The sequence below is a fragment of the Amia ocellicauda genome, unplaced genomic scaffold (genome assembly GCF_036373705.1).
Source record: "Amia ocellicauda isolate fAmiCal2 unplaced genomic scaffold, fAmiCal2.hap1 HAP1_SCAFFOLD_75, whole genome shotgun sequence".
Classification (NCBI taxonomy): domain Eukaryota; kingdom Metazoa; phylum Chordata; class Actinopteri; order Amiiformes; family Amiidae; genus Amia; species Amia ocellicauda.
Window position 1 is genome coordinate 231,863 of NW_027103002.1, and position 24,990 is coordinate 256,852.

Sequence of the window (24,990 nt, forward strand, 5' to 3'; positions counted from 1 at the left end):
TACTAAACTGGCCCCCACAGTCACCAGATCTCAACCCAATGGAGCATCTTTGGGATGTGGTGGAACGGGAGCTTCGTGCCCTGGATGTGCATCCCACAAATCTCCATCAACTGCAAGATGCTATCCTATCAATATGGGCCAACATTTCTAAAGAATGCTTTCAGCACCTTGTTGAAGCAATGCCACGTAGAATTAAAGCAGTTCTGAAGGCGAAAGGGGGTCAAACACAGTATTAGTATGGTGTTCCTAATAATCCTTTAGGTGAGTTCATCGTAGCTCTTAATACTCTCTTTCTGTCTGGAGGAGATATAATTGAAGTATTGTACACGTACCCGGCTACTTTCAACACCCATTGCTGCACTGATATTTTTCCCTCCATTTTTCTTTATCCATTTTTTTTTTGCTGGAAGTTCCGTCAATACCCGTCAGCCTTTAAGAGACATCATGCAGCCAGGCCTCTTGGCTTGCGGCCACACCGTCCTGAACGCGCCCAATCTCATCAGATCTCGGAAGCTAAACGGGGCAGGGCCTGGTCAGTACTTGGATGGGAGACCTCCTAGAAATACCAGGTGCTGCAAGCTTTTTACGTCTCCTGGGTAACTTCATCGTAGCTCTTAATACTCTCTTTCTGTCTCCAGGAGATATAATTGAAGAATTGTACACGTACCCGGCTACTTTCAACACCCTTTCCTGCACTGATATTTTTACCTCCATTTTTCTATTTTTTTTTTTTTTTTTTGCTGGAAATTCCGTCAATACCCGCCAGCCTTTAAGAGACATCATGCAGCCAGGCATCTCGGCTTGCGGCCACACCATCCTGAACGCGCCCGATCTCGTCAGATCTCGGAAGCTAAACGGGGCAGGACCTGGTCAGTACATGAAAGTGATACCTCCTGGAAATACCTAGTGCTGCAAGCTTTTACGTCTCCTGGGTAACTTTATCGTAGCTCTTAATACTCTCTCTCTGTCTGGAGGAGATATAATTGAAGTATTGTACACGTATCCAGCTACTGTCAACACCCTTTGCTGCACTGATATTTTTCCATCCATTTTTCTTTTTTCTTTTTTTCTTTTTTTTTTTTGCTGGAAGTTCCGTCAATACCCGCCAGCCTTTAAGAGACATCATGCAGCCAGGCATCTCGGCTTGCGGCCACACCATCCTGAACGCGCCCGATCTTGTCAGATCTCGGAAGCTAAACGGGGCAGGGCCTGGTCAGTACTTGGATGGGAGACCTCCTAGAAATACCAGGTGCTGCAAGCTTTTTACGTCTCCTGGGTAACTTCATCGTAACTCTTAATACTCTCTTTCTGTCTCCAGGAGATATAATTGAAGAATTGTACACGTACCCGGCTACTTTCAACACCCTTTGCTGCACTGGTATATTTCCCTCTATTTTTCTTTTTTTTTTTTGCTGGCAGTTCCGTCAATACCCGCCAGCCTTTAAGAGACATCATGCAGCCAGGCATCTCGGCTTGCGGCCACACCATCCTGAACGCGCCCGATCTCGTCAGATCTCGGAAGCTAAACGGGGCAGGACCTGGTCAGTACATGAAAGTGAGACCTCCTGGAAATACCTAGTGCTGCAAGCTTTTACGTCTCCTGGGTAACTTTATCGTAGCTCTTAATACTCTCTCTCTGTCTGGAGGAGATATAATTGAAGTATTGTACACGTATCCAGCTACTGTCAACACCCTTTGCTGCACTGATATTTTTCCATCCATTTTTCTTTTTTCTTTTTTTTTTTTTTTTTTTTGCTGGAAGTTCCGTCAATACCCGCCAACCTTTAAGAGACATCATGCAGCCAGGCCTCTTGGCTTGTGGCCACACCGTCCTGAACGTGCCCGATCTCGTAAGATCTCGGAAGCTAAACGGGGCAGGACCTGGTCAGTACTTGGATGGGAGACCTCCTGGAAATACCTGGTGCTGCAAGCTTTTACGTCTCCTGGGTAACTTTATCGTAGCTCTTAATTCTCTCTTTCTGTCTGGAGGAGATATAATTGAAGAATTGTACACGTACCCAGCTAATGTCAATACCCTTTGCTGCACTGATATTTTTCCATCCATTTTTCTTTTTTTTTTTTTTTTTTTTTTTTTTTTTTTGCTGGAAGTTCCGTCAATACCCGCCAACCTTTAAGAGACATCATGCAGCCAGGCCTTTCGGCTTGTGGCCACACCGTCCTGAATGCGCCCGATCTCGTCAGATCTCGGAAGCTAAACGGGGCAGGGCCTGGTCAGTACTTGGATGGGAGACCTCCTAGAAATACCAGGTGCTGCAAGCTTTTTACGTCTCCTGGGTAACTTCATCGTAGCTCTTAATACTCTCTTTCTGTCTCCAGGAGATATAATTGAAGAATTGTACACGTACCCGGCTACTTTCAACACCCTTTGCTGCACTGGTATATTTCCCTCTATTTTTCTTTTTTTTTTTTGCTGGCAGTTCCGTCAATACCCGCCAGCCTTTAAGAGACATCATGCAGCCAGGCATCTCGGCTTGCGGCCACACCATCCTGAACGCGCCCGATCTCGTCAGATCTCGGAAGCTAAACGGGGCAGGACCTGGTCAGTACATGAAAGTGAGACCTCCTGGAAATACCTAGTGCTGCAAGCTTTTACGTCTCCTGGGTAACTTTATCGTAGCTCTTAATACTCTCTCTCTGTCTGGAGGAGATATAATTGAAGTATTGTACACGTATCCAGCTACTGTCAACAACCTTTGCTGCACTGATATTTTTCCATCCATTTTTCTTTTTTCTTTTTATGTTTTTTTTTTTTGCTGGAAGTTCCGTCAATACCCGCCAACCTTTAAGAGACATCATGCAGCCAGGCCTCTTGTCTTGCAGCCACACCGTCCTGAACGTGCCCGATCTCGTAAGATCTCGGAAGCTAAACGGGGCAGGACCTGGTCAGTACTTGGATGGGAGACCTCCTGGAAATACCTGGTGCTGCAAGCTTTTACGTCTCCTGGGTAACTTCATCGTAGCTCTTAATACTTTCTTTCTGTCTCCAGGAGATATAATTGAAGAATTGTACACGTACCCGGCTACTTTGAACACCTTTTCCTGCACTGATATTTTTCCCTCCATTTTTCTTTTTTTTTTTTTTTTTTTTTGCTGGAAATTCCGACAATACCCGCTAGCCTTTAAGAGACATCATGCAGCCAGACATCTCGGCTTGCGGCCACACCGTCCTGAACGCGCCCGATCTTGTCAGATCTCGGAAGCTAAACGGGGCAGGACCTGGTCAGTACTTAAATGTGAGACCTCCTGGAAATACCAGGTGCTGCCAGCTTTTTACGTCTCCTGGGGAACTTCATCGTAGCTCTTAATACTCTCTTTCTGTCTGGAGAAGATATAATTGAAGAATTGTACACGTACCCGGCTACTTTCAACACCCTTTGCTGCACTGGTATTTTTCCCTCTATTTTTCTTTTTTTTTTTTGCTGGCAGTTCCGTCAATACCCGCCAGCCTTTAAGAGACATCATGCAGCCAGGCATCTCGGCTTGCGGCCACACCATCCTGAACGCGCCCGATCTCGTCAGATCTCGGAAGCTAAACGGGGCAGGACCTGGTCAGTACATGAATGTGAGACCTCCTGGAAATACCTCGTGCTGCAAGCTTTTACGTCTCCTGGGTAACTTTATCGTAGCTCTTAATACTCTCTATCTGTCTGGAGGAGATTTAATTGAAGTATTGTACACGTACCCAGCTACTGTCAACACCCTTTGCTGCACTGATATTTTTCCATCCATTTTTTTTTTTTTTTTTTGCTGGAAGTTCCGTCAATACCCGCCAACCTTTAAGAGACATCATGCAGCCAGGCCTTTCGGCTTGTGGCCACACCGTCCTGAATGCGCCCGATCTCGTCAGATCTCGGAAGCTAAACGGGGCAGGGTCTGGTCAGTACTTGGATGGGAGACCTCCTGGAAATACCAGGTGCTGAAAGCTTTTTACATCTCCTGGGTAACTTCAGCGTAGCTCTTAATACTCTCATTCAGTCTGGAGGAGATATAATTGAAGAATTGTACATGTACCCGGCTACTTTCAACACCCTGTTCTGCACTGATATTTTTCCCTCCATTTTTCTATTTATTTATTTTTTATTTTTTGCTGGAAGTTCCGTCAATACCCGCCAGGCTTTAAGAGACATCATGCAGCCCGGCCTCTTGGCTTGCGGCCACACCGTCCTGAACACGCCCGATCTCGTCAGATCTCGGAAGCTAAACGGGGCAGGGCCTCGTCAGTACTTGGATGGGAGACCTCCTGGAAATACCTGGTGCTGCAAGCTTTTTACGTCTCCTGGGAAACTTCATCGTAGCTCTTAATACTCTCTATCTGTCTGGAGGAGATATAATTGAAGTATTGTACACGTACCCGGCTACTTTCAACAGCCTTTGCTGTACTGATATTTTTCCCTCCATTTTCCATTTTTTTTTTTTTTTTTTTGCTGGAAGTTCCGTCAATACCCGCCAGCCTTTAAGAGACATCATGCAGCCAGGCCTCTTGGCTTGCGGCCACACCGCCCTGAACGCGCCCGATCTCATCAGATTTCGGAAGCTAACGGGGCAGGGCCTGGTCAGTACTTGGATGGGTGACCTCCTGGAAATACCAGGTGCTGCAAGCTTTTTACGTCTCCTGGGTAACTTCATCATAGCTCTTAATACTCTCTTTCAGTCTGTAGGAGATATTATTGAAGAATTGTACACGTACCCGCCTACTTTCAAAACCCTTTGCTGCACTGATATTTTTCCCTCCATTTTTCTTTTTTCTTTTTTTTTTTGCTGTAAGTTCCGTCAATACCCGCCAGCCTTAAAGAGACATCATGCAGCCGTGCCTCTCGGCTTTCGGCCACACCGTCCTGAATGCGCATGATATCGTCAGATCTCGGAAGCTAAACGGGGCAGGACCTGGTCAGTACTTGAATGTGAGACCTCCTGGAAATACCAGGTGCTGCAAACTTTTACGTCTCCTGGGTAACTTTATCGTAGCTCTTAATACTCTCTTTCAGTCTGCAGGAGATATAATTGAAGAATTGTACACGTACCCGGCTACTTTCAACACCCTTTGCTGCACTGGTATATTTCCCTCTATTTTTCTTTTTTTTTTTTGCTGGCAGTTCTGTCAATACCCGCCAGCCTTTAAGAGACATCATGCAGCCAGGCATCTTGGCTTGCGGCCACACCATCCTGAACGCGCCCGATCTTGTCAGATCTCGGAAGCTAAACGGGGCAGGACCTGGTCAGTACATGAATGTGAGACCTCCTGGAAATACCTAGTGCTGCAAGCTTTTACGTCTCCTGGGTAACTTCATCGTAGCTCTTAATACTCTCTATCTGTCCGGAGGAGATATAATTTAAGTATTGTACACGAACCCGGCTACTGTCAACACCCTTTGCTGCACTGATATTTTTCCATCCATTTTTCTTTTTTCTTTTTTTCTTTTATTTTTTTGCTGGAAGTTCCGTCAATACCCGCCAACCTTTAAGAGACATCATGCAGCCAGGGCTTTCGGCTTGTGGACACACCGTCCTGAATGCGCCCGATCTCGTCAGATCTCGGAAGCTAAACGGTGCAGGGCCTGGTCAGTACTTGGATGGGAGACCTCCTAGAAATACCAGGTGCTGCAAGCTTTTTACGTCTCCTGGGTAACTTCATCGTAGCTCTTAATACTCTCTTTCTGTCTCCAGGAGATATAATTGAAGAATTGTACACGTACCCGGCTACTTTCAACACCCTTTGCTGCACTGGTATATTTCCCTCTATTTTTCTTTTTTTTTTTTGCTGGCAGTTCCGTCAATACCCGCCAGCCTTTAAGAGACATCATGCAGCCAGACATCTCGGCTTGCGGCCACACCGTCCTGAACGCGCCCGATCTTGTCAGATCTCGGAAGCTAAACGGGGCAGGACCTGGTCAGTACTTAAATGTGAGACCTCCTGGAAATACCAGGTGCTGCCAGCTTTTTACGTCTCCTGGGGAACTTCATCGTAGCTCTTAATACTCTCTTTCTGTCTGGAGAAGATATAATTGAAGAATTGTACACGTACCCGGCTACTTTCAACACCCTTTGCTGCACTGGTATTTTTCCCTCTATTTTTCTTTTTTTTTTTTGCTTGAAGTTCTGTCAATACCCGCCAACCTTTAAGAGACATCATGCAGCCAGGCATCTCGGCTTGCGGCCACACCATCCTGAACGTGCCCGATCTCGTCAGATCTCGGAAGCTAAACGGGGCAGGACCTGGTCAGTACATGAATGTGAGACCTCCTGGAAATACCTGGTGCTGCAAGCTTTTACGTCTCCTGGGTAACTTTATCGTAGCTCTTAATACTCTCTATCTGTCTGGAGGAGATATAATTGAAGTATTGTACACGTACCCAGCTACTGTCAACATCCTTTGCTGCACTGATATTTTTCCATCCATTTTTCTTTTTTTTTTTTTTTTCTGCTGGAAGTTCCGTCAATACCCGCCAATCTTTAAGAGACATAATGCAGCCAGGCCTCTCGGCTTGCGGCCACACCGTCCTGAATGCGCCCGATCTCGTCAGATCTCGGAAGCTAAACGGGGCAGGGCCTGGTCAGTACTTGGATGGGAGACCTCCTAGAAATACCAGGTGCTGCAAGCCTTTTACGTCTCCTGGGTAACTTCATCGTAGCTCTTAATACTCTCTTTCTGTCTCCAGGAGATATAATTGAAGAATTGTACACGTACCCGGCTACTTTCAACACCCTTTGCTGCACTGGTATATTTCCCTCTATTTTTCCTTTTTTTTTTTTTTGCTGGCAGTTCCGTCAATACCCGCCAGCCTTTAAGAGACATCATGCAGCCAGACATCTCGGCTTGCGGCCACACCGTCCTGAACGCGCCCGATCTCGTCAGATCTCGGAAGCTAAACGGGGCAGGACCTGGTCAGTACTTAAATGTGAGACCTCCTGGAAATACCAGGTGCTGCCAGCTTTTTACGTCTCCTGGGGAACTTCATCGTAGCTCTTAATACTCTCTTTCTGTCTGGAGAAGATATAATTGAAGAATTGTACACGTACCCGGCTACTTTCAACACCCTTTGCTGCACTGGTATTTTTCCCTCTATTTTTCTTTTTTTTTTTTGCTGGCAGTTCCGTCAATACCCGCCAGCCTTTAAGAGACATCATGCAGCCAGGCATCTTGGCTTGCGGCCACACCATCCTGAACGCTCCCGATCTCGTCAGATCTCGGAAGCTAAACGGGGCAGGGCCTGGTCAGTACTTGGATGGGAGACCTCCTAGAAATACCAGGTGCTGCAAGCTTTTTACGTCTCCTGGGTAACTTCATCATAGCTCTTAATACTCTCTATCTGTCCGGAGGAGATATAATTGAAGTATTGTACACGTACCCAGCTACTGTCAACACCCTTTGCTGCACTGATATTTTTCCATCCATTTTTTTTTTTTTTTTTTTTTTTTATTTTTTTTTTGCTGGACGTTCCGTCAATACCCGCCAGCCTTTAAGAGACATCATGCAACCAGGCCTCTCGGTTTGCGGACACACAGTCCTGAACGCGCCCGATCTCGGAAGATCTCGGAAACTAAATGGGGCAGGACCTGGTCAGTACTTGGATGGGAGATCTTCTGGAAATACCAGGTGCTGCCAGCTTTTTACGTCTCCTGGGGAACTTCATCGTAGCTCTTAATACTCTCTTTCTGTCTGGAGAATATATAATTGAAGAATTGTACACGTACCCGGCTACTTTCAACACCCTTTGCTGCACTGGTATTTTTCCCTCTATTTTTCTTTTTTTTTTTGGCTGGCAGTTCCGTCAATACCCGCCAGCCTTTAAGAGACATCATGCAGCCAGGCATCTCGGCTTGCGGCCACACCATCCTGAACGCGCCCGATCTCGTCAGATCTCGGAAGCTAAACGGGGCAGGACCTGGTCAGTACATGAATGTGAGACCTCCTGGAAATACCTCGTGCTGCAAGCTTTTACGTCTCCTGGGTAACTTTATCGTAGCTCTTAATACTCTCTATCTGTCTGGAGGAGATTTAATTGAAGTATTGTACACGTACCCAGCTACTGTCAACACCCTTTGCTGCACTGATATTTTTCCATCCATTTTTTTTTTTTTTTTTTGCTGGAAGTTCCGTCAATACCCGCCAACCTTTAAGAGACATCATGCAGCCAGGACTTTCGGCTTGCGGCCACACCATCCTGAACTCGCCCGATCTCGTCAGATCTTGGAAGCTAAACGGGGCAGGACCTGGTCAGTACATGAATGTGAGACCTCCTGGAAATACCTGGTGCTGCAAGCTTTCACGTCTCCTGGGTAACTTTATCGTAGCTCTTAATACTCTCTATCTGTCTGGAGGAGATATAATTGAAGTATTGTACACGTACCCAGCTACTGTCAACACCCTTTGCTGCACTGATATTTTTCCATCCATTTTTCTTTTTTTTTTTTTTTTTGCTGGAAGTTCCGTCAATACCCGCCAGCCTTTAAGAGACATCATGCAGCCAGACATCTCGGCTTGCGGCCACACCGTCCTGAACGCGCCCGATTTCGTCAGATCTCGGAAGCTAAACGGGGCAGGACCTGGTCAGTACTTGAATGTGAGACCTCCTGGAAATACCTGGTGCTGCAAGCTTTTACGTCTCCTGGGTAACTTTATCGTAGCTCTTAATACTCTCTATCTGTCTGGAGGAGATATAATTGAAGAATTGTACACGTACCCAGCTACTGTCAACACCATTTGCTGCACTGATATTTTTCCCTCCATTTTTCTTTTTTCTTTTGTTTTTTGCTGGAAGTTCCATCAATACCCTCCAGCCTTTAAGACACATCATGCAGCCAGGCCAATTGGCTTGAGGCCACACCGTCCTGAAGACGCAAGATCTCGTCAGATCTCGGAAGAGAAAGTAGGCAGGGCCTGGTCAGTAATTGGATGGGTGACCTCCTGGAAATACCAGGTGCTGAAAGCTTTTTACATCTCCTGGGTAACTACAGCGTAGCTCTTAATACTTTCATTCAGTCTGGAGGAGATATAATTGAAGAATTGTACATGTACCCGGCTACTTTCAACACCCTGTCCTGCACTGATATTTTTCCCTCCATTTTTCTATTTATTTATTTTTTATTTTTTGCTGGAAGTTCCGTCAATACCCGCTAGCCTTTAAGAGACATCATGCAGCCCGGCCTCTTGGCTTGCGGCCACACCGTCCTGAACACGCCCGATCTCGTCAGATCTCGGAAGCCAAACGGGGCAGGGCCTCGTCAGTACTTGGATGGGAGACCTCCTGGAAATACCTGGTGCTGCAAGCTTTTTACGTCTCCTGGGAAACTTCATCGTAGCTCTTAATACTCTCTATCTGTCTGGAGGAGATATAATTGAAGTATTGTACACGTACCCGGCTACTTTCAACAGCCATTGCTGCACTGATATTTTTCCCTCCATTTTTCTTTTTTCTTTTTTTTTTTGCTGGCAGTTCCGTCAATACCCGCCAGCCTTTAAGAGACATCATGCAGCCAGGCATCTCGGTTTGCGGCCACACCATCCTGAACGCGCCCGATCTCGTCAGATCTTGGAAGCTAAACGGGGCAGGACCTGGTCAGTACATGAATGAGAGACCTCCTGGAAATACCTAGTGCTGCAAGCTTTTACGTCTCCTGGGTAACTTTATCGTAGCTCTTAATACTCTCTTTCTGTCTGGAGGAGATATAATTGAAGAATTGTACACGTACTAGGCTACTTTCAACACCCTTTGCTGCACTGATATTTTTCCCTCCATTTTTCTTTTTATTTTATTTTTTTGCTGGAAGTTCCGTCAATATCCGCCAGCCTTTAAGAGACATCATGCAGCCAGGCCTCTTGGCTTATAGTCACACCGTCCAGAACGCGCCCGATCATATCAGATTTCGGAAGCTAAACGGGGCAGGGCCTGCTTAGTACTTGGATGGGAGACCTCCTGGAAATACCAGGTGCTGCAAGCTATTTACGTCTCCTGGGTAACTTCATCGTAGCTCTTAATTCTCTCTTTCTGTCTCCAGGAGATATAATTGAAGAATTGTACACGTACCCGGCTACTTTCAACACCCTTTGCTGCACTGGTATATTTCCCTCTATTTTTCTTTTTTTTTTTTGCTGGCAGTTCCGTCAATACCCGCCAGCCTTTAAGAGACATCATGCAGCCAGGCATCTCGGCTTGCGGCCACACCATCCTGAACGCGCCCGATCTCGTCAGATCTCGGAAGCTAAACGGGGCAGGACCTGGTCAGTACATGAATGTGAGACCTCCTGGAAATACCTCGTGCTGCAAGCTTTTACGTCTCCTGGGTAACTTTATCGTAGCTCTTAATACTCTCTATCTGTCTGGAGGAGTTATAATTGAAGTATTGTACACGTACCCAGCTACTGTCAACACCCTTTGCTGCACTGATATTTTTCCATCCATTTTTTTTTTTTTTTTTGCTGGAAATTCCGTCAATATCCGCCAGCCATTAAGAGACATCATGTAGCCAGGCCTCTCGGCTTGCGGCCACACCGTCCTGAATGCGCCCGATCTCGTCAGATCTCGGAAGCTAAACGGGGCAGGGCCTGGTCAGTACTTGGATGGGAGACCTCCTAGAAATACCAGGTGCTGCAAGCTTTTTACGTCTCCTGGGTAACTTCATCGTAGCTCTTAATACTCTCTTTCTGTCTCCAGGAGATATAATTGAAGAATTGTACACGTACCCGGCTACTTTCAACACCCTTTGCTGCACTGGTATATTTCCCTCTATTTTTCTTTTTTTTTTTTGCTGGCAGTTCCGTCAATACCCGCCAGCCTTTAAGAGACATCATGCAGCCAGACATCTCGGCTTGCGGCCACACCATCCTGAACGCGCCCGATCTCGTCAGATCTCGGAAGCTAAACGGGGCAGGGCCTGGTCAGTACTTGGATGGGAGACCTCCTAGAAATACCAGGTGCTGCAAGCTTTTTACGTCTCCTGGGTAACTTCATCATAGCTCTTAATACTCTCTATCTGTCCGGAGGAGATATAATTGAAGTATTGTACACGTACCCAGCTACTGTCAACACCCTTTGCTGCACTGATATTTTTCCATCCATTTTTTTTTTTTTTTTTTTTTTTTTTTTTTTTTTTTGCTGGACGTTCCGTCAATACCCGCCAGCCTTTAAGAGACATCATGCAACCAGGCCTCTCGGTTTGCGGACACACAGTCCTGAACGCGCCCGATCTCGGAAGATCTCGGAAACTAAATGGGGCAGGACCTGGTCAGTACTTGGATGGGAGATCTTCTGGAAATACCAGGTGCTGCCAGCTTTTTACGTCTCCTGGGGAACTTCATCGTAGCTCTTAATACTCTCTTTCTGTCTGGAGAATATATAATTGAAGAATTGTACACGTACCCGGCTACTTTCAACACCCTTTGCTGCACTGGTATTTTTCCCTCTATTTTTCTTTTTTTTTTTGGCTGGCAGTTCCGTCAATACCCGCCAGCCTTTAAGAGACATCATGCAGCCAGGCATCTCGGCTTGCGGCCACACCATCCTGAACGCGCCCGATCTCGTCAGATCTCGGAAGCTAAACGGGGCAGGACCTGGTCAGTACATGAATGTGAGACCTCCTGGAAATACCTCGTGCTGCAAGCTTTTACGTCTCCTGGGTAACTTTATCGTAGCTCTTAATACTCTCTATCTGTCTGGAGGAGATTTAATTGAAGTATTGTACACGTACCCAGCTACTGTCAACACCCTTTGCTGCACTGATATTTTTCCATCCATTTTTTTTTTTTTTTTTTGCTGGAAGTTCCGTCAATACCCGCCAACCTTTAAGAGACATCATGCAGCCAGGACTTTCGGCTTGCGGCCACACCATCCTGAACTCGCCCGATCTCGTCAGATCTTGGAAGCTAAACGGGGCAGGACCTGGTCAGTACATGAATGTGAGACCTCCTGGAAATACCTGGTGCTGCAAGCTTTCACGTCTCCTGGGTAACTTCATCGTAGCTCTTAATACTCTCTATCTGTCTGGAGGAGATATAATTGAAGTATTGTACACGTACCCAGCTACTGTCAACACCCTTTGCTGCACTGATATTTTTCCATCCATTTTTCTTTTTTTTTTTTTTTTTGCTGGAAGTTCCGTCAATACCCGCCAGCCTTTAAGAGACATCATGCAGCCAGACATCTCGGCTTGCGGCCACACCGTCCTGAACGCGCCCGATTTCGTCAGATCTCGGAAGCTAAACGGGGCAGGACCTGGTCAGTACTTGAATGTGAGACCTCCTGGAAATACCTGGTGCTGCAAGCTTTTACGTCTCCTGGGTAACTTTATCGTAGCTCTTAATACTCTCTATCTGTCTGGAGGAGATATAATTGAAGAATTGTACACGTACCCAGCTACTGTCAACACCATTTGCTGCACTGATATTTTTCCCTCCATTTTTCTTTTTTCTTTTGTTTTTTGCTGGAAGTTCCATCAATACCCTCCAGCCTTTAAGACACATCATGCAGCCAGGCCTCTTGGCTTGAGGCCACACCGTCCTGAAGACGCAAGATCTCGTCAGATCTCGGAAGAGAAAGTAGGCAGGGCCTGGTCAGTAATTGGATGGGTGACCTCCTGGAAATACCAGGTGCTGAAAGCTTTTTACATCTCCTGGGTAACTACAGCGTAGCTCTTAATACTTTCATTCAGTCTGGAGGAGATATAATTGAAGAATTGTACATGTACCCGGCTACTTTCAACACCCTGTCCTGCACTGATATTTTTCCCTCCATTTTTCTATTTATTTATTTTTTATTTTTTGCTGGAAGTTCCGTCAATACCCGCTAGCCTTTAAGAGACATCATGCAGCCCGGCCTCTTGGCTTGCGGCCACACCGTCCTGAACACGCCCGATCTCGTCAGATCTCGGAAGCCAAACGGGGCAGGGCCTCGTCAGTACTTGGATGGGAGACCTCCTGGAAATACCTGGTGCTGCAAGCTTTTTACGTCTCCTGGGAAACTTCATCGTAGCTCTTAATACTCTCTATCTGTCTGGAGGAGATATAATTGAAGTATTGTACACGTACCCGGCTACTTTCAACAGCCATTGCTGCACTGATATTTTTCCCTCCATTTTTCTTTTTTCTTTTTTTTTTTGCTGGCAGTTCCGTCAATACCCGCCAGCCTTTAAGAGACATCATGCAGCCAGGCATCTCGGTTTGCGGCCACACCATCCTGAACGCGCCCGATCTCGTCAGATCTTGGAAGCTAAACGGGGCAGGACCTGGTCAGTACATGAATGAGAGACCTCCTGGAAATACCTAGTGCTGCAAGCTTTTACGTCTCCTGGGTAACTTTATCGTAGCTCTTAATACTCTCTTTCTGTCTGGAGGAGATATAATTGAAGAATTGTACACGTACTAGGCTACTTTCAACACCCTTTGCTGCACTGATATTTTTCCCTCCATTTTTCTTTTTATTTTATTTTTTTGCTGGAAGTTCCGTCAATATCCGCCAGCCTTTAAGAGACATCATGCAGCCAGGCCTCTTGGCTTATAGTCACACCGTCCAGAACGCGCTCGATCATATCAGATTTCGGAAGCTAAACGGGGCAGGGCCTGCTTAGTACTTGGATGGGAGACCTCCTGGAAATACCAGGTGCTGCAAGCTATTTACGTCTCCTGGGTAACTTCATCGTAGCTCTTAATTCTCTCTTTCTGTCTCCAGGAGATATAATTGAAGAATTGTACACGTACCCGGCTACTTTCAACACCCTTTGCTGCACTGGTATATTTCCCTCTATTTTTCTTTTTTTTTTTTGCTGGCAGTTCCGTCAATACCCGCCAGCCTTTAAGAGACATCATGCAGCCAGGCATCTCGGCTTGCGGCCACACCATCCTGAACGCGCCCGATCTCGTCAGATCTCGGAAGCTAAACGGGGCAGGACCTGGTCAGTACATGAATGTGAGACCTCCTGGAAATACCTCGTGCTGCAAGCTTTTACGTCTCCTGGGTAACTTTATCGTAGCTCTTAATACTCTCTATCTGTCTGGAGGAGTTATAATTGAAGTATTGTACACGTACCCAGCTACTGTCAACACCCTTTGCTGCACTGATATTTTTCCATCCATTTTTTTTTTTTTTTTTGCTGGAAATTCCGTCAATATCCGCCAGCCATTAAGAGACATCATGTAGCCAGGCCTCTCGGCTTGCGGCCACACCGTCCTGAATGCGCCCGATCTCGTCAGATCTCGGAAGCTAAACGGGGCAGGGCCTGGTCAGTACTTGGATGGGAGACCTCCTAGAAATACCAGGTGCTGCAAGCTTTTTACGTCTCCTGGGTAACTTCATCGTAGCTCTTAATACTCTCTTTCTGTCTCCAGGAGATATAATTGAAGAATTGTACACGTACCCGGCTACTTTCAACACCCTTTGCTGCACTGGTATATTTCCCTCTATTTTTCTTTTTTTTTTTTGCTGGCAGTTCCGTCAATACCCGCCAGCCTTTAAGAGACATCATGCAGCCAGACATCTCGGCTTGCGGCCACACCATCCTGAACGCGCCCGATCTCGTCAGATCTCGGAAGCTAAACGGGGCAGGGCCTGGTCAGTACTTGGATGGGAGACCTCCGAGAAATACCAGGTGCTGCAAGCCTTTTACATCTCCTGGGTAACTTCATCGTAGCTCTTAATACTCTCTTTCTGTCTGGAGGAGATATAATTGAAGAATTGTACACGTACTAGGCTACTTTCAACACCCTTTGCTGCACTGATATTTTTCCCTCCATTTTTCTTTTTATTTAATTTTTTTGCTGGAAGTTCCGTCAATATCCGCCAGCCTTTAAGAGACATCATGCAGCCAGGCCTCTTGGCTTGTAGTCACACCGTCCAGAACGCGCCCGATCATATCAGATTTCGGAAGCTAAACGGGGCAGGGCCTGCTCAGTACTTGGATGGGAGACCTCCTGGAAATACCAGGTGCTGCAAGCTTTTTACGTCTCCTGGGTAACTTCATCGTAGCTCTTAATTCTCTCTTTCTGTCTCCAGGAGATATAATTGAAGAATTGTACACGTACCCAGCTACTGTCAACACCCTTTGCTGCACTGGTATATTTCCATCCATTTTTTTTTTTTTTTTTGCTGGAAATTCCGTCAATACCCGCCAGCCTTTAAGAGACATCATGCAGCCAGGCATCTCGGCTTGCGGCCACACCATCCTGAACTCGCCCGATCTCGTCAGATCTTGGAAGCTAAACGGGGCAGGACTTGGTCGGTACATGAATGTGAGACCTCCTGGAAATACCTGGTGCTGCAAGCTTTTACGTCTCCTGGGTAACTTTATCGTAGCTCTTAATACTCTCTATCTGTCTGGAGGAGATATATTTGAAGTATTGTACACGTACCCAGCTACTGTCAACACCCTTTGCTGCACTGATATTTTTCCATCCATTTTTCTTTTTTTTTTTTTTTTTGCTGGAAGTTCCGTCAATACCCGCCAACCTTTAAGAGACATCATGCAGCCAGGCCTCTCAGCTTGCGGCCACACCGTCCTGAATGCGCCCGATCTCGTCAGATCTCGGAAGCTAAACGGGGCAGGGCCTGGTCAGTACTTGGATGGGAGACCTCCTAGAAATACCAGGTGCTGCAAGCCTTTTACGTCTCCTGGGTAACTTTATCGTAGCTCTTAATACTCTCTATCTGTCTGGAGGAGATATAATTGAAGAATTGTACACGTACCCAGCTACTGTCAACACCATTTGCTGCACTGATATTTTTCCCTCCATTTTTCTTTTTTCTTTTGTTTTTTGCTGGAAGTTCCATCAATACCCGCCAGCCTTTAAGAGACATCATGCAGCCAGGCCTCTTGGCTTGAGGCCACACCGTCCTGAAGACGCAAGATCTCGTCAGATCTCGGAAGAGAAACTAGGCAGGGCCTGGTCAGTAATTGGATGGGTGACCTCCTGGAAATACCAGGTGCTGAAAGCTTTTTACATCTCCTGGGTAACTTCAGCGTAGCTCTTAATACTTTAATTCAGTCTGGAGGAGATATAATTGAAGAATTGTACATGTACCCGGCTACTTTCAACACCCTGTCCTGCACTGATATTTTTCCCTCCATTTTTCTATTTATTTATTTTTTATTTTTTGCTGGAAGTTCCGTCAATACCCGCTAGCCTTTAAGAGACATCATGCAGCCCGGCCTCTTGGCTTGCGGCCACACCGTCCTGAACACGCCCGATCTCGTCAGATCTCGGAAGCCAAACGGGGCAGGGCCTCGTCAGTACTTGGATGGGAGACCTCCTGGAAATACCTGGTGCTGCAAGTTTTTTACGTCTCCTGGGAAACTTCATCGTAGCTCTTAATACTCTCTATCTGTCTGGAGGAGATATAATTGAAGTATTGTACACGTACCCGGCTACTTTCAACAGCCATTGCTGCACTGATATTTTTCCCTCCATTTTTCTTTTTTCTTTTTTTTTTTGCTGGCAGTTCCGTCAATACCCGCCAGCCTTTAAGAGACATCATGCAGCCAGGCATCTCGGTTTGCGGCCACACCATCCTGAACGCGCCCGATCTCGTAAGATCTTGGAAGCTAAACGGGGCAGGACCTGGTCAGTACATGAATGAGAGACCTCCTGGAAATACCTAGTGCTGCAAGCTTTTACGTCTCCTGGGTAACTTTATCGTAGCTCTTAATACTCTCTCTCTGTCTGGAGGAGATATAATTGAAGTATTGTACACGTATCCAGCTACTGTCAACACCCTTTGCTGCACTGATATTTTTATATCCATTTTTCTTTTTTTTTTTTTTTTTTTGCTGGAAGTTCCGTCAATACCCGCCAACCTTTAAGAGACATCATGCAGCCAGGCCTCTCGGCTTGCGGCCACACCGTCCTGAATGCGCCAGATCTCGTCAGATCTCGGAAGCTAAACGGGGCAGGGCCTGGTCAGTACTTGGATGGGAGACCTCCGAGAAATACCAGGTGCTGCAAGCCTTTTTACGTCTCCTGGGTAACTTCATCGTAGCTCTTAATACTCTCTTTCTGTCTGGAGGAGATATAATTGAAGAATTGTACACGTACTAGGCTACTTTCAACACCCTTTGCTGCACTGATATTTTTCCCTCCATTTTTCTTTTTATTTTATTTTTTTGCTGGAAGTTCCGTCAATATCCGCCAGCCTTTAAGAGACATCATGCAGCCAGGCCTCTTGGCTTATAGTCACACCGTCCAGAACGCGCCCGATCATATCAGATTTCGGAAGCTAAACGGGGCAGGGCCTGCTTAGTACTTGGATGGGAGACCTCCTGGAAATACCAGGTGCTGCAAGCTATTTACGTCTCCTGGGTAACTTCATCGTAGCTCTTAATTCTCTCTTTCTGTCTCCAGGAGATATAATTGAAGAATTGTACACGTACCCGGCTACTTTCAACACCCTTTGCTGCACTGGTATATTTCCCTCTATTTTTCTTTTTTTTTTTTTGCTGGCAGTTCCGTCAATACCCGCCAGCCTTTAAGAGACATCATGCAGCCAGGCATCTCGGCTTGCGGCCACACCATCCTGAACGCGCCCGATCTCGTCAGATCTCGGAAGCTAAACGGGGCAGGACCTGGTCAGTACATGAATGTGAGACCTCCTGGAAATACCTCGTGCTGCAAGCTTTTACGTCTCCTGGGTAACTTTATCGTAGCTCTTAATACTCTCTATTTTTCTGGAGGAGTTATAATTGAAGTATTGTACACGTACCCAGCTACTGTCAACACCCTTTGCTGCACTGATATTTTTCCATCCATTTTTTTTTTTTTTTTTGCTGGAAATTCCGTCAATATCCGCCAGCCATTAAGAGACATCATGTAGCCAGGCCTCTCGGCTTGCGGCCACACCGTCCTGAATGCGCCCGATCTCGTCAGATCTCGGAAGCTAAACGGGGCAGGGCCTGGTCAGTACTTGGATGGGAGACCTCCTAGAAATACCAGGTGCTGCAAGCTTTTTACGTCTCCTGGGTAACTTCATCGTAGCTCTTAATACTCTCTTTCTGTCTCCAGGAGATATAATTGAAGAATTGTACACGTACCCGGCTACTTTCAACACCCTTTGCTGCACTGGTATATTTCCCTCTATTTTTCTTTTTTTTTTTTGCTGGCAGTTCCGTCAATACCCGCCAGCCTTTAAGAGACATCATGCAGCCAGACATCTCGGCTTGCGGCCACACCATCCTGAACGCGCCCGATCTCGTCAGATCTCGGAAGCTAAACGGGGCAGGGCCTGGTCAGTACTTGGATGGGAGACCTCCGAGAAATACCAGGTGCTGCAAGCCTTTTACGTCTCCTGGGTAACTTCATCGTAGCTCTTAATACTCTCTTTCTGTCTGGAGGAGATATAATTGAAGAATTGTACACGTACTAGGCTACTTTCAACACCCTTTGCTGCACTGATATTTTTCCCTCCATTTTTCTTTTTATTTAATTTTTTTGCTGGAAGTTCCGTCAATATCCGCCAGCCTTTAAGAGACATCATGCAGCCAGGCCTCTTGGCTTGTAGTCACACCGTCCAGAACGCGCCCGATCATATCAGATTTCGGAAGCTAAACGGGGCAGGGCCTGCTCAGTACTTGGATGGGAGACCTCCTGGAAATACCAGGTGCTGCAAGCTTTTTACGTCTCCTGGGTAACTTCATCGTAGCTCTTAATTCTCTCTTTCTGTCTCCAGGAGATATAATTGAAGAATTGTACACGTACCCAGCTACTGTCAACACCCTTTGCTGCACTGGTATATTTCCATCCATTTTTTTTTTTTTTTTTGCTGGAAATTCCGTCAATACCCGCCAGCCTTTAAGAGACATCATGCAGCCAGGCATCTCGGCTTGCGGCCACACCATCCTGAACTCGCCCGATCTCGTCAGATCTTGGAAGCTAAACGGGGCAGGACCTGGTCGGTACATGAATGTGAGACCTCCTGGAAATACCTGGTGCTGCAAGCTTTTACGTCTCCTGGGTAACTTTATCGTAGCTCTTAATACTCTCTATCTGTCTGGAGGAGATATATTTGAAGTATTGTACACGTACCCAGCTACTGTCAACACCCTTTGCTGCACTGATATTTTTCCATCCATTTTTCTTTTTTTTTTTTTTTTTTGCTGGAAGTTCCGTCAATACCCGCCAACCTTTAAGAGACATCATGCAGCCAGGCCTCTCAGCTTGCGGCCACACCGTCCTGAATGCGCCCGATCTCGTCAGATCTCGGAAGCTAAACGGGGCAGGGCCTGGTCAGTACTTGGATGGGAGACCTCCTAGAAATACCAGGTGCTGCAAGCCTTTTACGTCTCCTGGGTAACTTCATCGTAGCACTTAATACTCTCTTTCTGTCTCCAGGAGATATAATTGAAGAATTGTACACGTACTAGGCTACTTTCAACACCCTTTGCTGCACTGATATTTTTCCCTCCATTTTTCTTTATATTTTATTTTTTTGCTGGAAGTTCCGTCAATATCCGCCAGCCTTTAAGAGACATCATGCAGCCAGGCCTCTTGGCTTGTAGTCACACCGTCCTGAACGCGCCCGATCATATCAGATTTCGGAAGCTAAACGGGGCAGGGCCTGGTCAGTACTTGGATGTGTGACCTCCTGGAAATACCAGGTGCTGCAAGCTTTTTACGTCTCCTGGGTAACTTCATCGTAGCTCTTAATACTCTCTTTCTTTCTCCAGGAGATATAATTGAAGAATTGTACACGTACCCGGCTACTTTCAACACCCTGTGCTGCACTGGTATATTTCCCTATATTTTTCTTTTTTTTTTTTGCTGGCAGTTCCGTCAATACCTGCCAGCCTTTAAGAGACATCATGCAGCCAGGCATCTTGGCTTGCGGCCACACCATCCTGAACGCGCCCGATCTCGTCAGATCTCGGAAGCTAAACGGGGCAGGACCTGGTCAGTACATGAATGTGAGACCTCCTGGAAATACCTGGTGCTGCAAGCTTTTACGTCTCCTGGGTAACTTTATCGTAGCTCTTAATACTCTCTATCTGTCTGGAGGAGATATAATTGAAGTATTGTACACGTACCCAGCTACTTTCAAAACCCATTACTGCACTGATATTTTTCCCTCCATTTTTCTTTTTCTTTTTTTTTTTTTTTTTTTTTTGCTGGAAGTTCCGTCAATACCTGCCAGCCTTTAAAAGACATCATGTAGCCAGGCATCTCGGCTTGCGGCCACACCGTCCTGAATGCGCCCGATCTCGTCAGATCTCGGAAGCTAAACGGGGCAGGGCCTGGTCAGTACTTGGATGGGAGACCTCCTAGAAATACCAGGTGCTGCAAGCTTTTTACGTCTCCTGGGTAACTTCATCGTAGCTCTTAATACTCTCTTTCTGTCTCCAGGAGATATAATTGAAGAATTGTACACGTACCCGGCTACTTTCAACACCCTTTGCTGCACTGGTATATTTCCCTCTATTTTTCTTTTTTTTTTTGCTGGCAGTTCCGTCAATACCCGCCAGCCTTTAAGAGACATCATGCAGCCAGGCATCTCGGCTTGCGGCCACACCATCCTGAACGCGCCCGATCTCGTCAGATCTCGGAAGCTAAACGGGGCAGGGCCTGGTCAGTACTTGGATGGGAGACCTCCGAGAAATACCAGGTGCTGCAAGCCTTTTACGTCTCCTGGGTAACTTCATCGTAGCTCTTAATACTCTCTTTCTGTCTGGAGGAGATATAATTGAAGAATTGTACACGTACTAGGCTACTTTCAACACCCTTTGCTGCACTGATATTTTTCCCTCCATTTTTCTTTTTATTTTATTTTTTTGCTGGAAGTTCCGTCAATATCCGCCAGCCTTTAAAAGACATCATGTAGCCAGGCCTCTCGGCTTGCGGCCACACCGTCCTGAATGCGCCCGATCTCGTCAGATCTCGGAAGCTAAACGGGGCAGGGCCTGGTCAGTACTTGGATGGGAGACCTCCTAGAAATACCAGGTGCTGCAAGCTTTTTACGTCTCCTGGGTAACTTCATCGTAGCTCTTAATACTCTCTTTCTGTCTCCAGGAGATATAATTGAAGAATTGTACACGTACCTGGCTACTTTCAACACCCTTTGCTGCACTGGTATATTTCCCTCTATTTTTCTTTTTTTTTTTTGCTGGCAGTTCCGTCAATACCCGCCAGCCTTTAAGAGACATCATGCAGCCAGGCATCTCGGCTTGCGGCCACACCATCCTAAACGCGCCCGATCTCGTCAGATCTCGGAAGCTAAACGGGGCAGGACCTGGTCAGTACATGAATGTGAGACCTCCTGGAAATACCTGGTACTGCAAGCTTTTACGTCTCCTGGGTAACTTTATCGTAGCTCTTAATACTCTCTATCAGTCTGGAGGAGATATAATTGAAGTATTGTACACGTACCCGGCTACTTTCAAAACCCATTACTGCACTGATATTTTTCCCTCCATTTTTCTTTTTCTTTATTATTATTTCTGGAAGTTCCGTCAATATCCGCCAGCCTTTAAGAGACATCATGCAACCAGGCCTCTCGGCTTGCGGACACACAGTCCTGAACGCGCCCGATCTCGGAAGATCTCGGAAACTAAACGGGACAGGACCTGGTCAGTACTTGGATGGGAGATCGTCTGGAAATACCAGGTGCTGCCAGCTTTTTACGTCTCCTGGGGAACTTCATCGTAGCTCTTAATACTCTCTTTCTGTCTGGAGAATATATAATTGAAGAATTGTACACGTACCCGGCTACTTTCAACACCCTTTGCTGCACTGGTATTTTTCCCTCTATTTTTCTTTTTTTTTTTTTTTTTTTTGCTGGAAGTTCCGTCAATACCCACCAGCCTTTAAGAGACATCATGCAGCCAGGCCTCTTGGCTTGCGGCCACATTGTCCTGAACGCGCCTGATCTCGTTAGATCTCGGAAGCTAAACGGGGCAGGGCCTGGTCAGTACTTGGATGGGAGACCTCCAGGAAATACCTGGTGCTGCAAGCTTCTTACGTCTCCTGGGAAACTTAATCGTAGCTCTTAATACTCTCTATCTGTCTGGAGGTGTTATAATTGAGGAATTGTACACGTACCCGGCTACTTTCATCAGCCTTTGCTGCACTGGTATTTTTCCCTCTATTTTTCTTTTTTTTTTTTGCTGGCAGTTCCGTCAATACCCGCCAGCCTTTAAGAGACATCATGCAGCAAGGCGTCTCGGCTTGCGGCCACACCATCCTGAACGCGCCCGATCTCGTCAGATCTCGGAAGCTAAACGGGGCAGGACCTGGTCAGTACTTGAATGTGAGACCTCCTGGAAATACCTGGTGCTGCAAGCTTTTACGTCTCCTGGGTAACTTCATCGTAGCTCTTAATACTCTCTTTCTGTCTGGAGGAGATATAATTCAAGTATTGTACACGTACCCGGCTACTTTCAACACCCTTTGCTGCACTGGTATTTCTCCCTCCATTTCTCTTTTTTTTATTGCTGGCAGTTCCGTCAATACCCGCCAGCCTTTAAGAGACATCATGCAGCCAGGCATCTCGGCTTGCGGCCACACCGTCCTGAACGCGTCCGATCTCGTAAGATCTCGGAAACTGAGTGGGGCAGGGCCTGGTCAGTACTTGGATGGGTGTCCTCCTGGAAATACCAGGTGCTGCAAGCTTTTTACGTCTCCTGGGTAACTTCATCGTAGCTCTTAATACTCTCTTTCAGTCTGGAGGAGATATAATTGAAGAATTGTACACGTACCTGGCTACTTTCAACACCCTTTGCTGCACTGATATTTTTACCACCATTTCTCTTTTTTTTTATTTGCTGGATGTTCCGTCAAAACCCGCCAACCATTAAGAGACATCATGCAGCCAGGCCTCTTGGCTTGCAGCCACACCGTCCTGAACGCCCCCGATCTCATCAGATCTTGGAATTTAAACGGGTCAGGGCCTGGTCAGTACTTGGATGGGTGACCTCCTAGAAATGCCAGGTGCTGCAAGCTTTATACGTCTCCTGGGTAACTTCATCGTAGCTCTTAATACTCTCTTTCTGTCCGGAGGAGATATAATTGAAGAATTGTACACGTACCCGGCTACTTTCAAAACCCATTACTGCACTGATATTTTTCCCTCCATTTTTCTTTTTCTTTTTTTTTTTTTTTTTTTTTTGCTGGAAGTTCTGTCAATACCCGCCAGCCATTAAGAGACATCATGCAGCCAGGCCTCTCGGCTTGCGGCCACACCGTCCTGAACGCGCCCGATCTCGTCAGATCTCAGAATTTAAACGGGGCAGGGCCTGGTCAGTACTTTTATGGGTGACCTTCTGGAAATACGAGGTGCTGCAAACTTTTTACGTCTCCTGGGTAACTTCATCGTAGCTCTTAATTCTCTCTTTCTGTCTGGAGGAGATATAATTGAAGAGTTGTACACGTACCCGGCTACTTTCAACAGCCTTAGCTGCACTGATATTTTTCCCTCCATTTCTCTTTTTTTTTTGCTGGCTGTTCCGTCAATACCCGCCAGCCTTTAAGAGACATCATGCCGCCAGGCATCTTGGCTTGCGGCCACACCGTCCTGAACGCGCCCGATCTCGTCAGATCTCGGAAGCCAAACGGGGCAGGGCCTGGTCAGTACTTGGATGGGTTTCCTCCTGGAAATACCAGGTGCTGCAAGCTTTTTACGTCTCCTGTGTAACTTCATCGTAGCTCTTAATACTCTCTTTCAATCTGGAGGAGATATAATTGAAGAATTGTACACGTACCCGGCTACTTTCAAAACCCATTACTGCACTGATATTTTTCCCTCCATTTTTCTTTTTCTTTTTTTTTTTTTTTTTTTTTTTGCTGGAAGTTCCGTCAATACCCGCCAGCCTTTAAGAGACATCATGCAGCCAGGCCTCTTGGCTTGCGGCCACATTGTCCTGAAAGCGCCCGATCTCGTCAGATCTCGGAAGCTAAACGGGGCAGGGCCTGATCAGTACTTGGATGGGAGACCTCCAGGAAATACCTGGTGCTGCAAGCTTTTAACGTCTCCTGGGTAACTTCATCGTAGCTCTTAATACTCTCTATCTGTCTGGAAGAGATATAATTGAAGTATTGTACACGTACCCAGCTACTTTCAACACCCTTTGCTGCACTGGTATTTCTCCCTCCATTTCTCTTTTTTTTTTTTGCTGGCAGTTCCGTCAATACCCGCCAGCCTTTAAGAGACATCATGCAGCCAGGATCTCGGCTTGCGGCCACACCATCCTGAACGCGCCCGATCTCGTCAGATCTCGGAAACTGAATGGGGCAGGGCCTGGTCAGTACTTGGATGGGAGACCTCCTGGAAATACCTGGTGCTGCAAGCTTTTACGTCTCCTGGGTAACTTTATCGTAGCTCTTAATTCTCTCTTTCTGTCTGGAGGAGATATAATTGAAGAATTGTACACGTACCCGGCTACTTTCAACACCCTTTGCTGCACTGATATTTTTCCCTCCCTTTTTCTATTTTTTTTTTTTTTTTTTTTTGCTGGAAGTTCCGTCAATACTTGCCTGCCTTTAAGAGACATCATGCAGCCAGGCCTCTCGGCTTGCGGCCACACCGTCCTGAACGCGCCTGATCTCATCATATCTCGGAAGCTAAACGGGGCAGGGTCTGGTCAGTACTTGGTTGGGTGACCTCCTGGAAATACCAGGTGCTGCAAGCTTTTTACGTCTCCTGGGTAACTTCATCGTAGCTCTTAATACTCTCTTTCAGTCTGGAGGAGATATTATTGAAGAATTGTACACGTACCCGGCTACTTTCAACAGCCTTTGCTGCACTGATATTTTTCCCTCCATTTTTCTTTTTTTTTTTTGCTGGCAGTTCGTCAATATCCGCCAACCTTTAAGAGACGTCATGCAGCCAGGCCTCTCGGCTTGTGGCCACACCGTCCTGAATGCGCCCGATCTCGTAAGATCTCGGAAGCTAAAAGGGGCAGGGCCTGGTCAGTACTTGGATGGCTGACCTCCTAGAAATACCAGGTGCTGCAAGCTTTTTACGTCTCCTGGGTAACTTCATCGTAGCTCTTAATACTCTCTTTCTG

General features: G+C 46.6%; 21 non-coding genes and 48 pseudogenes across 21 annotated transcripts; all 69 read left to right on the top strand.

The window, feature by feature from the left end:
• Nucleotides 1-462: 462 nt before the first annotated feature.
• Nucleotides 463-581, top strand: LOC136742641 (5S ribosomal RNA). The gene has a single exon (XR_010815012.1). It is a non-coding gene; the product is annotated as a 5S ribosomal RNA (ribosomal RNA).
• A 218-nt stretch (nt 582-799) lies between these two features.
• LOC136742887 (uncharacterized) lies at nt 800-918 on the top strand (annotated as a pseudogene).
• A 224-nt stretch (nt 919-1,142) lies between these two features.
• LOC136742632 (5S ribosomal RNA) lies at nt 1,143-1,261 on the top strand. Its single transcript, XR_010815003.1, has one exon. It is a non-coding gene; the product is annotated as a 5S ribosomal RNA (ribosomal RNA).
• A 210-nt stretch (nt 1,262-1,471) lies between these two features.
• Nucleotides 1,472-1,590, top strand: LOC136742862 (uncharacterized; annotated as a pseudogene).
• A 224-nt stretch (nt 1,591-1,814) lies between these two features.
• On the top strand, nt 1,815-1,933 carry LOC136742660 (5S ribosomal RNA). The gene has a single exon (XR_010815030.1). It is a non-coding gene; the product is annotated as a 5S ribosomal RNA (ribosomal RNA).
• A 228-nt stretch (nt 1,934-2,161) lies between these two features.
• Nucleotides 2,162-2,280, top strand: LOC136742956 (5S ribosomal RNA). Its single transcript, XR_010815078.1, has one exon. It is a non-coding gene; the product is annotated as a 5S ribosomal RNA (ribosomal RNA).
• A 210-nt stretch (nt 2,281-2,490) lies between these two features.
• Nucleotides 2,491-2,609, top strand: LOC136742863 (uncharacterized; annotated as a pseudogene).
• A 224-nt stretch (nt 2,610-2,833) lies between these two features.
• On the top strand, nt 2,834-2,952 carry LOC136742679 (uncharacterized; annotated as a pseudogene).
• A 218-nt stretch (nt 2,953-3,170) lies between these two features.
• On the top strand, nt 3,171-3,289 carry LOC136742813 (uncharacterized; annotated as a pseudogene).
• Nucleotides 3,290-3,499: 210 nt separating this feature from the next.
• LOC136742824 (uncharacterized) lies at nt 3,500-3,618 on the top strand (annotated as a pseudogene).
• Nucleotides 3,619-3,827: 209 nt separating this feature from the next.
• Nucleotides 3,828-3,946, top strand: LOC136742701 (uncharacterized; annotated as a pseudogene).
• A 221-nt stretch (nt 3,947-4,167) lies between these two features.
• LOC136742650 (5S ribosomal RNA) lies at nt 4,168-4,286 on the top strand. Its single transcript, XR_010815021.1, has one exon. It is a non-coding gene; the product is annotated as a 5S ribosomal RNA (ribosomal RNA).
• A 218-nt stretch (nt 4,287-4,504) lies between these two features.
• LOC136742623 (5S ribosomal RNA) lies at nt 4,505-4,622 on the top strand. The gene has a single exon (XR_010814994.1). It is a non-coding gene; the product is annotated as a 5S ribosomal RNA (ribosomal RNA).
• Nucleotides 4,623-5,166: 544 nt separating this feature from the next.
• LOC136742872 (uncharacterized) lies at nt 5,167-5,285 on the top strand (annotated as a pseudogene).
• Nucleotides 5,286-5,509: 224 nt separating this feature from the next.
• On the top strand, nt 5,510-5,628 carry LOC136742728 (uncharacterized; annotated as a pseudogene).
• A 210-nt stretch (nt 5,629-5,838) lies between these two features.
• LOC136742814 (uncharacterized) lies at nt 5,839-5,957 on the top strand (annotated as a pseudogene).
• Nucleotides 5,958-6,167: 210 nt separating this feature from the next.
• Nucleotides 6,168-6,286, top strand: LOC136742775 (uncharacterized; annotated as a pseudogene).
• Nucleotides 6,287-6,501: 215 nt separating this feature from the next.
• Nucleotides 6,502-6,620, top strand: LOC136742636 (5S ribosomal RNA). The gene has a single exon (XR_010815007.1). It is a non-coding gene; the product is annotated as a 5S ribosomal RNA (ribosomal RNA).
• Nucleotides 6,621-6,833: 213 nt separating this feature from the next.
• Nucleotides 6,834-6,952, top strand: LOC136742759 (uncharacterized; annotated as a pseudogene).
• Nucleotides 6,953-7,162: 210 nt separating this feature from the next.
• Nucleotides 7,163-7,281, top strand: LOC136742794 (5S ribosomal RNA). The gene has a single exon (XR_010815048.1). It is a non-coding gene; the product is annotated as a 5S ribosomal RNA (ribosomal RNA).
• Nucleotides 7,282-7,837: 556 nt separating this feature from the next.
• LOC136742825 (uncharacterized) lies at nt 7,838-7,956 on the top strand (annotated as a pseudogene).
• Nucleotides 7,957-8,165: 209 nt separating this feature from the next.
• On the top strand, nt 8,166-8,284 carry LOC136742838 (uncharacterized; annotated as a pseudogene).
• A 214-nt stretch (nt 8,285-8,498) lies between these two features.
• LOC136742739 (uncharacterized) lies at nt 8,499-8,617 on the top strand (annotated as a pseudogene).
• A 555-nt stretch (nt 8,618-9,172) lies between these two features.
• On the top strand, nt 9,173-9,291 carry LOC136742685 (uncharacterized; annotated as a pseudogene).
• Nucleotides 9,292-9,507: 216 nt separating this feature from the next.
• Nucleotides 9,508-9,626, top strand: LOC136742873 (uncharacterized; annotated as a pseudogene).
• Nucleotides 9,627-9,841: 215 nt separating this feature from the next.
• On the top strand, nt 9,842-9,960 carry LOC136742843 (uncharacterized; annotated as a pseudogene).
• A 210-nt stretch (nt 9,961-10,170) lies between these two features.
• Nucleotides 10,171-10,289, top strand: LOC136742826 (uncharacterized; annotated as a pseudogene).
• Nucleotides 10,290-10,497: 208 nt separating this feature from the next.
• On the top strand, nt 10,498-10,616 carry LOC136742692 (5S ribosomal RNA). Its single transcript, XR_010815038.1, has one exon. It is a non-coding gene; the product is annotated as a 5S ribosomal RNA (ribosomal RNA).
• Nucleotides 10,617-10,826: 210 nt separating this feature from the next.
• LOC136742782 (5S ribosomal RNA) lies at nt 10,827-10,945 on the top strand. The gene has a single exon (XR_010815047.1). It is a non-coding gene; the product is annotated as a 5S ribosomal RNA (ribosomal RNA).
• Nucleotides 10,946-11,502: 557 nt separating this feature from the next.
• On the top strand, nt 11,503-11,621 carry LOC136742827 (uncharacterized; annotated as a pseudogene).
• A 209-nt stretch (nt 11,622-11,830) lies between these two features.
• LOC136742839 (uncharacterized) lies at nt 11,831-11,949 on the top strand (annotated as a pseudogene).
• A 214-nt stretch (nt 11,950-12,163) lies between these two features.
• LOC136742740 (uncharacterized) lies at nt 12,164-12,282 on the top strand (annotated as a pseudogene).
• Nucleotides 12,283-12,837: 555 nt separating this feature from the next.
• LOC136742686 (uncharacterized) lies at nt 12,838-12,956 on the top strand (annotated as a pseudogene).
• Nucleotides 12,957-13,172: 216 nt separating this feature from the next.
• LOC136742875 (uncharacterized) lies at nt 13,173-13,291 on the top strand (annotated as a pseudogene).
• Nucleotides 13,292-13,506: 215 nt separating this feature from the next.
• LOC136742876 (uncharacterized) lies at nt 13,507-13,625 on the top strand (annotated as a pseudogene).
• A 210-nt stretch (nt 13,626-13,835) lies between these two features.
• Nucleotides 13,836-13,954, top strand: LOC136742828 (uncharacterized; annotated as a pseudogene).
• Nucleotides 13,955-14,162: 208 nt separating this feature from the next.
• On the top strand, nt 14,163-14,281 carry LOC136742704 (5S ribosomal RNA). The gene has a single exon (XR_010815039.1). It is a non-coding gene; the product is annotated as a 5S ribosomal RNA (ribosomal RNA).
• Nucleotides 14,282-14,491: 210 nt separating this feature from the next.
• Nucleotides 14,492-14,610, top strand: LOC136742967 (5S ribosomal RNA). The gene has a single exon (XR_010815088.1). It is a non-coding gene; the product is annotated as a 5S ribosomal RNA (ribosomal RNA).
• Nucleotides 14,611-14,826: 216 nt separating this feature from the next.
• Nucleotides 14,827-14,945, top strand: LOC136742783 (uncharacterized; annotated as a pseudogene).
• Nucleotides 14,946-15,154: 209 nt separating this feature from the next.
• LOC136742901 (uncharacterized) lies at nt 15,155-15,273 on the top strand (annotated as a pseudogene).
• Nucleotides 15,274-15,487: 214 nt separating this feature from the next.
• On the top strand, nt 15,488-15,606 carry LOC136742647 (5S ribosomal RNA). The gene has a single exon (XR_010815018.1). It is a non-coding gene; the product is annotated as a 5S ribosomal RNA (ribosomal RNA).
• Nucleotides 15,607-15,822: 216 nt separating this feature from the next.
• Nucleotides 15,823-15,941, top strand: LOC136742935 (uncharacterized; annotated as a pseudogene).
• Nucleotides 15,942-16,162: 221 nt separating this feature from the next.
• On the top strand, nt 16,163-16,281 carry LOC136742718 (uncharacterized; annotated as a pseudogene).
• A 216-nt stretch (nt 16,282-16,497) lies between these two features.
• Nucleotides 16,498-16,616, top strand: LOC136742898 (uncharacterized; annotated as a pseudogene).
• Nucleotides 16,617-16,832: 216 nt separating this feature from the next.
• LOC136742667 (uncharacterized) lies at nt 16,833-16,951 on the top strand (annotated as a pseudogene).
• A 217-nt stretch (nt 16,952-17,168) lies between these two features.
• Nucleotides 17,169-17,287, top strand: LOC136742844 (uncharacterized; annotated as a pseudogene).
• Nucleotides 17,288-17,498: 211 nt separating this feature from the next.
• LOC136742830 (uncharacterized) lies at nt 17,499-17,617 on the top strand (annotated as a pseudogene).
• A 208-nt stretch (nt 17,618-17,825) lies between these two features.
• On the top strand, nt 17,826-17,944 carry LOC136742715 (5S ribosomal RNA). Its single transcript, XR_010815040.1, has one exon. It is a non-coding gene; the product is annotated as a 5S ribosomal RNA (ribosomal RNA).
• Nucleotides 17,945-18,154: 210 nt separating this feature from the next.
• Nucleotides 18,155-18,273, top strand: LOC136742968 (5S ribosomal RNA). Its single transcript, XR_010815089.1, has one exon. It is a non-coding gene; the product is annotated as a 5S ribosomal RNA (ribosomal RNA).
• Nucleotides 18,274-18,489: 216 nt separating this feature from the next.
• Nucleotides 18,490-18,608, top strand: LOC136742784 (uncharacterized; annotated as a pseudogene).
• Nucleotides 18,609-18,817: 209 nt separating this feature from the next.
• LOC136742879 (uncharacterized) lies at nt 18,818-18,936 on the top strand (annotated as a pseudogene).
• Nucleotides 18,937-19,151: 215 nt separating this feature from the next.
• On the top strand, nt 19,152-19,270 carry LOC136742659 (5S ribosomal RNA). The gene has a single exon (XR_010815029.1). It is a non-coding gene; the product is annotated as a 5S ribosomal RNA (ribosomal RNA).
• Nucleotides 19,271-19,486: 216 nt separating this feature from the next.
• On the top strand, nt 19,487-19,605 carry LOC136742772 (uncharacterized; annotated as a pseudogene).
• A 210-nt stretch (nt 19,606-19,815) lies between these two features.
• Nucleotides 19,816-19,934, top strand: LOC136742750 (uncharacterized; annotated as a pseudogene).
• Nucleotides 19,935-20,159: 225 nt separating this feature from the next.
• Nucleotides 20,160-20,278, top strand: LOC136742726 (5S ribosomal RNA). Its single transcript, XR_010815041.1, has one exon. It is a non-coding gene; the product is annotated as a 5S ribosomal RNA (ribosomal RNA).
• A 209-nt stretch (nt 20,279-20,487) lies between these two features.
• Nucleotides 20,488-20,606, top strand: LOC136742969 (5S ribosomal RNA). The gene has a single exon (XR_010815090.1). It is a non-coding gene; the product is annotated as a 5S ribosomal RNA (ribosomal RNA).
• Nucleotides 20,607-20,822: 216 nt separating this feature from the next.
• Nucleotides 20,823-20,941, top strand: LOC136742738 (5S ribosomal RNA). Its single transcript, XR_010815043.1, has one exon. It is a non-coding gene; the product is annotated as a 5S ribosomal RNA (ribosomal RNA).
• A 210-nt stretch (nt 20,942-21,151) lies between these two features.
• On the top strand, nt 21,152-21,270 carry LOC136742842 (uncharacterized; annotated as a pseudogene).
• A 215-nt stretch (nt 21,271-21,485) lies between these two features.
• Nucleotides 21,486-21,604, top strand: LOC136742927 (uncharacterized; annotated as a pseudogene).
• Nucleotides 21,605-21,822: 218 nt separating this feature from the next.
• Nucleotides 21,823-21,941, top strand: LOC136742710 (uncharacterized; annotated as a pseudogene).
• A 210-nt stretch (nt 21,942-22,151) lies between these two features.
• On the top strand, nt 22,152-22,270 carry LOC136742680 (uncharacterized; annotated as a pseudogene).
• A 208-nt stretch (nt 22,271-22,478) lies between these two features.
• Nucleotides 22,479-22,597, top strand: LOC136742792 (uncharacterized; annotated as a pseudogene).
• A 211-nt stretch (nt 22,598-22,808) lies between these two features.
• On the top strand, nt 22,809-22,927 carry LOC136742722 (uncharacterized; annotated as a pseudogene).
• Nucleotides 22,928-23,153: 226 nt separating this feature from the next.
• LOC136742855 (uncharacterized) lies at nt 23,154-23,272 on the top strand (annotated as a pseudogene).
• Nucleotides 23,273-23,480: 208 nt separating this feature from the next.
• LOC136742626 (5S ribosomal RNA) lies at nt 23,481-23,599 on the top strand. The gene has a single exon (XR_010814997.1). It is a non-coding gene; the product is annotated as a 5S ribosomal RNA (ribosomal RNA).
• A 227-nt stretch (nt 23,600-23,826) lies between these two features.
• On the top strand, nt 23,827-23,945 carry LOC136742653 (5S ribosomal RNA). Its single transcript, XR_010815024.1, has one exon. It is a non-coding gene; the product is annotated as a 5S ribosomal RNA (ribosomal RNA).
• Nucleotides 23,946-24,154: 209 nt separating this feature from the next.
• LOC136742719 (uncharacterized) lies at nt 24,155-24,273 on the top strand (annotated as a pseudogene).
• A 220-nt stretch (nt 24,274-24,493) lies between these two features.
• Nucleotides 24,494-24,612, top strand: LOC136742733 (uncharacterized; annotated as a pseudogene).
• Nucleotides 24,613-24,821: 209 nt separating this feature from the next.
• LOC136742742 (uncharacterized) lies at nt 24,822-24,940 on the top strand (annotated as a pseudogene).
• Nucleotides 24,941-24,990: the final 50 nt, after the last annotated feature.